We start from the raw sequence: 7,399 nt of genomic DNA, 5'->3' as shown, positions 1-7,399 counted from the left end.
TGGGCAATCCTACTTCCGTAGTGATACTGCCTCGGAAACCCAAGGAGGGGTCGCTATGAGTCGGGGCCGACTCGACGGCACATAACAACAACAACATATATATATATATATATATATATTTCCATTCTTTGATTTTGTTTACTTTTAGCTTTGTGTCAAAAGTGAGTCTCTTATAGGCAGCTTATCAATGGGCCTTGTTTTCTTATTCATTCAGCCACTGTCTTTCTCTTGACTGGTACATTTAATACATTTACATTCATAGTAATTATTGCTAGGTATAAAGTTACTGTTGTCATTGTTTTGTGTATTTTATTTTAATGTTGATAATTTCTTTGTTCTGTATATTTTTCGATGATGAGTTCATTTTGTTATCAGATTTTTTTCTTTTTCTTCCTTGCTGTTGGTTTTGTGTTTATTAAGTTCTTATGATTTTCTTCCTTCTTATTTTGGTTAGAAGCTTTATTAATTTACTTTGTGGTTACCTTGTAATTTATTTTTATTTTTTTAACTTTAAAACAGTCTGTTCTATCCTAATATCATCCTGAATTCCTCTCCATTTGAGAGTTCTGTAATTATAGCATTTACTCTTCCTTTGTGCTTTGTAATTTTTGTTGATTAAAGATTCATGACTTTTGTTCTCTATTTTCTGTCTTGTAAGTTTAATTTATTCTTGAGAATTATCTTTCTGGTTTGATTTCTAAATGATGTTGTCATATATCTTACTCTCAGGATGTTGTTGTTTCTCTGTCTAAAGGATTCCCTTAAGCATTTCTTGTAAGGTTGGTGCAGTTTTTACAAACTTCCTTAATTTCTGTTTATCTGGATGTTTCTTAATTTCACCATCATATTCAAAGGACAGTTTGCAACATATACATCTGTTCACTGGGAATGTTTTTCTTTAAGGGTAGTATATATGTCATCCCATTGCCTTCTTGCTTGCATAGCTTCTGCTGAAAAATCAGAGTTTATTCTTATTGACTCCCCTTCATAGATAACATTTTGTTTTCTTGAGTTGCTCTCAAGATTCTTTATCTTTGGTTTTAGAGAGTTTTATTATATGTCTTGGTGACTTCCTTTTGGATTCCATCCTATATGGGGTTCAATGAGCTTCATGGATGGATATATTTTCATATTTTATGATAATAAGGAAGTTTTCTGCTTGCAAATGTTTGACAATTCTCTGTCTGTGTGTATGTGTTTATCTCGTCCTGCTCTGGAATTTCAACAACATGTAATTTTTTCCTCTTGATAGTGTTGTACATAATTCTTAGCCTTTCTTCATTTTTCTCCATTCTTTCTTGCTGATTTTTCCTTATTCAAATCAGTGTCAAAAACTTTTGTTATAATTCCCTGATCCATTTTTCTATTGATTCAATTTTATTCTTTTATTCTTATAATATGTTACCTAAAACACACACACACACACACACACAGCCATCAAGTCAGTTCCAATTCATAGAGATATATTTCCTTTAGGTTTCCAAAGCTATAAATCTTTACAGAAGTAGATTGCTACATATTTCTTTCATAGAGCAGCTGGTCAGCTTGAACCTCTGATCTTCTGGTTAGCAGCTAAATGTCTTACCCACTATGCCACCAGAGGTCCTTAATGCGTCATCTACCTTTGAAATTTTGGAGCTAATTTTCTGGATTTCTAATTGTTGACTTTGTATGATTTCTTATTGCCTATTTATTTTATCATTTTGCTTTTAGTTTCTTGAATTGTAGAGTATTGTCTGTGATTTCTTTTATTTTGTTTTTAGTTTCCTTGAACTCTTGGAAGGCCCTAAATATAAGACTTTTTAGTTCTTTTGAATTCTTTAATACTCTATTACTTGTTCTTTTTCCGGGAGGTTTTCTGGTTCTTTATTTTGGTAACTTGCTTCTATCATCATGTTCTGTTTCATTGTTTGATTTGATGTTTTCTGTTCTTTCCAAGACTGTTTGAATTTGTTGTATTTATTTGTTAATTATATGTTGGTTTGCTTCACTTTGATTTTTTGCTTTGTTTTATTTTGATATATACAGGTGGGTGAGGTGCTTGTTCTAATTTAATCACTAGTTGACAGCACTGGGGTGCTGCCACCTGTCTCTGGATGGGTGGAGTAACTGGTGGGAGTGTGGTCATGGATCATGAAAGAGTAGCTACAAGCAGGATGAGGAGGTGTTGTTCCCTGTTAGTCATGGATTCAGTCATGTAGGAGAGGGTGGTAGAACTTGCTTGTTGGCTGTGGTAGTAGGTGGTAGATGTGATCGGTGTGGCTGACTAGTGGGGAAACAATCTTTGCCTGATGTGGCAAAGGAAAAAGGAAAAATGAGAGAGATGAGAAAAAATGAGTAAAAGTAAGGGAAGAAGCAGAAGAAGAAGAGAGAAGAAACAAATAAGAAGAAATGGAAAAGAGAAAAAGGAAAAAAAAAAAAAAAAAGGTGGTGTGGCAATGGTTGCCTGTACCTCTAAGGCCAAAAGTATATGATGCTCTTTTACTGGGATGCACTGCACTGGTCACAGTGGCAGCAAATGCCTATCACATGATCTGCATGAGTATGGCCTCCAAAGTTGCTGGGAAAACAGCAGCAGCATGAACACAGCATGCAGTCTATGGGAGTGTGTGCCCACAGAGGCCTCAAGAGTGTAGAGCACACAGCCCACACATGCCTGCACCATATATGTTCCTTTCTGTTTCTCAAAATGATTCTGTTGTGTCAGGACCCTTCACGCTCTGTCTCGCTCCTCAAATATTGTTTTTGTCCATTACTTTTTCCAGTCACAATTTAATCAAATTATTTATTCTTTCATTTGATGGTCAAAGTTCCTGGATTATCATCTGTGTCTGTTTCACTAGTTTTTCTGGTCATTGTTATACAGGGACTGGCTGGAGTGTGACACCAAAACCAAAAAACAAACTCACTGCCATTGAGTCAGATCTGACTCATAGCGACCCCTTCTTGGGTTTCTGAAGTGGTATCACTACAGAAGTAGATTGCTCCGTCTTCCTTTCAAGGAATGGCTGGTGGATTTGAACTGCCAGGCTTCTGGTTAACAGTCAAATCTCTTCTCCCTAACTCATAAATTTTAAACATTTCATTGAATATTAGTATAATATCTCTAGGAAAATAACAAGTAGAGAAATGACATAAAAGAACTAATTGTTAATTTTACTTCCTGTCTATATTTATACTTAAGATTTGAAGAAGAAACAAGATGAAGCCTTTCACTGCTTTGAAATATGTAGAATTTCAAGGGACGTTGTCAAATCTGTTTTATCTTATTAAAAGTTAGAGGGTGGGGGTAGGTTATAGAATGGAGACTTTATATCACCTTTTATTTTGAGGTTATAAGGATATGTATATGAAAATATCTATAATATAAAGCAAAACAAAACCTGTTACTGTGAAGTCGATTCTAACTTATAAGATCATATATGTTACCCATAAGGTTTTCTTGGCTGTAATCTTTACAGATTAAGACAACCAAACCTTTGTTTTGTGGTGCTTCTTGGTGAATTTAAACTACCAGCCTTTAGATTAGTCCAAGAAAACAAACCTATTGCTGTCAAGTCAATTCTGACTCATAGTGATCCCATAGGACAGGGTTCAATTGTCCATTAGGGTTTCCAAAGCCATAAATAATATCCACCAAAAAAACCAAATGCACTGCCATCCAGTTGATTCTAACTCATAGTGACCCCTTCTGGATTTCCAAAGGAAATCTACTTTATGGAAGTAGAATGCCCAGTATTCCTTCTGTGGAGTAGCTGGTGGGTGTTACACAGTCTGCTAATGTCTAGATTACATTTTCTGTCTAAATGAGGAGCTGGTAGCCTGTCTAAATACCCCTGTGGGGGTAGATTACAAGTGGGGAGAGAGGAGAAAAGAGGGAACAAGTGTGAGAATTCAGAGATATTATATAACATCTCTGTTAGTATACTCAATACTGTATACACACTCTGTGTTAGTACACAGAGTAAACATTATATATAACATAGATTCTATAAATACATTACTTTAGGCTATAAGAATATAAATGAATATCTAAATCTATATATCTGCATATGGTTTTTTTAGCTGAAAAATAATAGATGTGTGTATGTAGATATAATTTTGACCAGGCATTTTAGTTGTTCTTTGCTGTATGTATCTTACTCTTTCTTTGCTTCAGTATTAGCTCAACATAAAATACAGATTATATTTCACTATCTTGAACTGAAGATTAGATTTTTAAGGCCCTTAATATATTAAAATATATGAAATATAAACCAACTTCGCTTTATCTATGGTAAAGGATTCTCATACTCCTTCCCTCTTCTGTGCCCTACCCCCTCCCGCATCCAATATATCCCCACAGGGATATTTAGACAGATTACCAACTCCATATTTAGACAGAAAATGGAATCTAGACATGAGCAGACTATGGTAACTTTTCTGATTTGGGTTACCTCTTGTCACTAGAGTCCTTTCCTGACACTATTTCAGCTTTATCCATTATTAAAACCTGTGAACTACTTCACTGTTGAACATTTTAAGATGAGATAAATGGTGGGCTGCAAGTTGATGTGTGAAGGGAGATCAGAAGCTCAGTGCTGCTAAGTGGTTTCTGAGCCACCAGAGCATGGCGTCAGTGCTATAAAGGAACACTCCCTGACGGGTTGTTAGCAATCCCCTAACTCTTTTCCGGACAATAATATTGACTTCACATTAGATAAACATGAATCTTCTAAACAAGAGGTGAACTCGCAGGAATCAGCCTCCCCTTCACACCATGCAGTTAAAAGGCAGTGGGATACAGTCCACAAAGTTTAATTTTAACTGTAATTACCTTTCCTGGAGAAGTGAGTTAAAGTAACAAATGGAGCTGGTGCTACAACATGGAGTTCTGTGAGGAGAATAAAAGGGGTCACCCACTCAGCAGGACCAATTTCTTTTCTGTACAAAACCTATTATTAACAAATAAGAGCCATTAGTGGAGTCTCTCTACAACTTTTCTTCATTGAAAAAAAAAAATCAAAACAGGAGAGAGGCGGGTCAGTATTGAGAAAATTAAAGTGAATTTCAGTAATGTGCTAAACCAGTGATTAGCATCAGGGTTAAGTGGAATGGCAGAAATAGCAAAGACCTCCACCTTTTAAGCCTCTATGGCAATCAGTATCAGAGAGAGAAATGACTCTGAGTTCAGTCAAGGTGAAACATGTTTGCTATTGTGGGTTTACCTTATTCTTCCTAGTTGATATCTTGTAATTTTATCAAAATCACCTTTTAGAACTAAATTTGAAAAAATGTTAAAATCCACTAACAATTGTTGGTTCAATCTTTCTGACATGTGCATATCTAAACTGACAAATCATTAACTAAGGACAAAGTTTATGTTTCATGATAGTTTATCAGAAAGAAGTATTTATTTTAAATAACAAAGGTTTTATGGGTATTTAAAATGAGTCAATTGATAGAAACTTGATTTATATATAATTTATCAAGATCATTGTTTTGGTTACCTAGTGCCACTCTGACAGGAAATATATCACAAATGGGATGGCCTTAACAAACAGGAGTTTATTCTCTCTTAAAGTTCAGGAAGCTAGAAGTCCAAGTTCAAAGTGTCAGGCTCTAGGGGCTGGGTGAGAGCCTCTCAGCCTTGGGCTTCAGCTCTGCCTCCAGCTCCCAGCTCATTGAAGCTAGAGGCATTTGTTCACTCAGACAGCTGCTGGCTGCTGAGGCTGAAAAGCCCAAGGTTGACAAGTAAAAAAGCACAATCCCGATGTTACCAATCCACACAGCAGGCCATTAATTTAAGTCCATTGTAAGTCCCAGGCTACTGAATAATGATACAGCTACATGCAGGGTCTAAGCGTTCTATAAGCTAGAGACTATTCCCAAAGCTGCTTCTTATATATGGGAAACAGACCACATATCCAAAGCAGCCACTCAGATGCTTGTGGTAGATGCCACCATGGAGTTGATTGCCAGTCTCATCATGGGGAATAACTACCACCAGCTGCCCAGCCACTCAACCAGGCCCAGCCAAATTGACACAAAAACATAACCACCACTGTCATCAAAATAAATGTTCTTATAAAATAAACTTTTCTTAGAATAAGCCTCTTAAAACTGACAGTGGTTCCAAGTATGGCAGTAATCATCAAAACCTTCACACCAGCCAATGTCTGATTTAGAAGATATTTTCTTAAGACCACCTTCCTCATTAGTCATTAACTTATAATCAAATATGTCATTGTGTTCCCTACTCTCATATTACCCTCTAGCTTTGTTGGTGAACTAAGTACATATAACAATATAAAAAAAGCAAACCAAATTCACTCCCATCGAGTCAGTTCTGACTCATAGTGACCCATATGGGATTTCCAAGTCTGTAAATCTTTACAGAAGTGGACTGGCTCATCTTTCTTCCACAGAGTGGCTAGTGGTTTCAAACAGCCCACCTTCTAGTTAGCAACCAAATGCCTTAATGACTACATCACCAAAGCTTCTTTTACATGACTATATAAAAAAAGAACCAAACTTACTGCCATCGAGAGGGATCTGACTCATAGTACCCATCGTTGGGTTTCCAAAGTGGTATCCTTATGTGAGTGTATTGCCCAGTCCTCCTTCCAAGGACTGGTTGGTGGGCTTGAACCACCAGCCTTCTGGTTAGCAGTCAAATGCCTTAGGCACTACACTACCAGAGCTCCATATAGATAGAAAAAAAAAAAAAATATGCCCAATTCAAGGTCCACTGTACTACATAGCTTTTTTTCAGAAATCACACTGTATGTAATGTACAGTGTCAGATTACCCAATAAGCAAGATAAACACAGGCTTACTTGTGCTTACTTACTAATATATAGTGAACAATATCACGTTTTTTCACCCCATCAAAATTCTGCTTCTGGATTTGACTGGCATCTCTCTCTCTCCCCATCCCACATCACCTTCTTACAGAATCAAAGCCTCTTTTCAAATTTACAGTCCCTGTCAGGAACAGAGTAGCCTGTAAGCAAAGTAAGAATAGGCCCATGTGGTGAAAAAATATGTAAATTTTCACTATAGATTAATAAATACATATTAAGTGTATTTTGCTTACTTTGCTTACTGGGTAATCTTCCCCATTTAATGTGGTTGCCATGTAACACATTAAGGTTAATAGGGGTAACCTGCCATTTAGAGGGGGCAGTGCTCCCCAAAGAGAAGAGAATGCATGTGCTAGAAAGATTTATTTAAAAATACACTCCTCTGTATTGCTTTTTTTTCCCCTCTCTCTCTCTTTTTATTATGATTTGGGTGAAGATTTACAGAGCAAATTCACTTTCCATACACCAGTTCACATATACTTTGTCTCATGTCATTGACCACAGTTTACCACAATGCAACAGCTCCCCTCCCACCTCCTCCCCATAGCCACCTC

Source organism: Orycteropus afer, unplaced genomic scaffold, assembly GCF_000298275.1.
Source record: "Orycteropus afer afer isolate SDZICR_OR568_19922 unplaced genomic scaffold, OryAfe1.0 scaffold00203, whole genome shotgun sequence".
NCBI lineage: Eukaryota > Metazoa > Chordata > Mammalia > Tubulidentata > Orycteropodidae > Orycteropus > Orycteropus afer.
Note: the sequence above shows the minus strand (reverse complement) of the source record.